Genomic DNA, 2,345 nt, shown 5'->3' on the forward strand with positions numbered 1-2,345 from the left:
CCCTCTGAATGATGAAAATGATTTCAAAGTGAATTACGCTCGGCCAACTCTCTGTGTTGTATAAACTTGCCATACCAAGGGTCCTCTCTCTGCGTTAGATCATCAGTCAAGAAAAACATATCATTCATGTCTTTCTTTGTCACATTCTCACTTTAAGGCTGAAGTATTGGCTGGTCCTTAAGGGACAATATTATCATGTTTAGGAGGTCTGGTCTGAAAACAACATGACTGGGATTATCCTGCCAAGATTTTGTATGACCATACAGCCAGACCATAAAATGCAACACTTTTGTTTTTGCCCCCATTTTTCATGAGCTGAACTCAAAGATCTAAGACTTTTTCACATGTACACAAACGCCCTATTTCTCTCAAATATTGTTCACAAATCTGTCTAAAAGTGTTAGTGAGCACTTCTCCTTTGCCGAGATAATCCATTCACCTCACAGGTATGATATCGAGATGCTGATTAGACTCTAAAATGTACATTTTTACTGTATTGGGGGCTCCGGGGGGGTTAGAAAACCAGTCAGTATCTGGTGTGACAACCATTTGCCTCACACAGTGCAACACATCTCCTTCGCATAGAGTTGAAAACCGGGATTCATCTGTGAAGAGAACACCTCTCCAAAGTGCCAGACGGCATCAAAACGGTTACAACGACGAACTGCAGTCAGTTCGAGACCCCGATGAGGAGGACGAGCATGCAGATGAGCTTCCCTGAGACAGTTTTGGACAGTTTGTGCAGAAATTATTTGGTTATGCAAACCGATTGTTGCAGCAGCTGTCCGAGTGGCTGGTCTCAGACGATCTTGGAGGTAAAGATACTGGATGTGGAGGTCCTGGGCTGGTGTGGTTACACGTGGGCTGTGGTTGTGAGGCTGGTTGGATGTAATGCCAAATTCTCTGAAACGCCTTTGGGCACGGCTTATGGTAGGAGAAATGAACATTCAATTCACGGGCAACAGCTCTGGTGGACATTCCTGCAGTTAGCATGCCAATTGCACGCTCCCTCAAAACTTGCGACATCTGTGGCATTGTGCTGTGTTATAAAACTGCACATTTTAGAGTGGCCTTTTATTGTGGCCAGCCTAAGGCACACCTGTGCAATAATCATGCTGTCTAATCAGCATTTTTATATGCCACACCTGTGAGGTGGATGGATTATCTCGGCAAAGGAGAAGTGCTCACTAACACTTTTAGACAGATTTGTGAACAATATTTGAGAGAATTAGGGCTTTTGTGTACATTTTGTGACAAAAGTCTTAGATCTTTGAGTTCAGCTCATGAGAAATGGGGGCAAAAACAAAAGTGCGTGTATAATTACACACACACGCGCACGCGCACACGCGCACACGCACACGCGCACGCGCACACACACACACACACACACACACACACACACACACACACACACACACACACACACACACACACACACACACACACACACACACACACACACACACACACACACACACACACACACACACACACACACACACACACACACACACACACACACCCACCCCTTGCATTTTGTTGGCCTATTGTTGATTTGATTGCTAATTATTAAATGTATCTATATTATATTACCATTGAACTGCAGCACAAGCCTGTCAAATTTCCATCTTAAGACAAAAATATGTGAACAAGATGCACATACAGCACCTGCTGCAGTACTTCAATCACTAAAAACAGCGGGAAGTTCTAAAACATTTAATGTGAAAAACATTTTAGGGTGGGTTTCACCAATAAGGATTCAAATAAGCAAAGTTTAATGCTAATCTAGGACTTGTTGATATGGGTTTTATTTTAAATCGAGTTGTTGCACCACTTAATTTTAAACACAGGTTAATTACAAGGTAAAAACGTTCGAATTATAGAGCTGACCAAGCAGAACATGCGGAGGGTGAGCTGACAACAGGCTAAAGAATCCTTATTTGTGCAACCCACCCTTAAAGTGCCGTAATGTACTAAAACAGTGATATTAAAAGATCAAATTCAGTTTTTACCTTTTTTATGATGCAGACTATATACAGGCGAACAGATGAGCCCAGAATATGAACGCAATATGTTTTCATGATGGGTTTCGATAGGAAAAAATGCTTAACGAGAAACCTAATATTCTGTGTTCATCTGCTTTCCTGTACAAAGTATGCATCATCAATAAGGTGTATAGTGAATTTGGTATTTTAATACCACTTCCTTACTGCATTAATGCTAACTAAAAACCTGGTAAAAATGACTGGCGGGCAACGGAGGAAAGCCTTGTTTTGCCCTCCAGGTGGGCGTTCCTATAAGCGTGTGACATCACGTGAAAACTATGAATAGCTGTCATTTCACTG

This window comes from Gobio gobio (assembly GCF_949357685.1).
Source record: "Gobio gobio genome assembly, chromosome: 2".
Lineage (NCBI taxonomy): Eukaryota > Metazoa > Chordata > Actinopteri > Cypriniformes > Gobionidae > Gobio > Gobio gobio.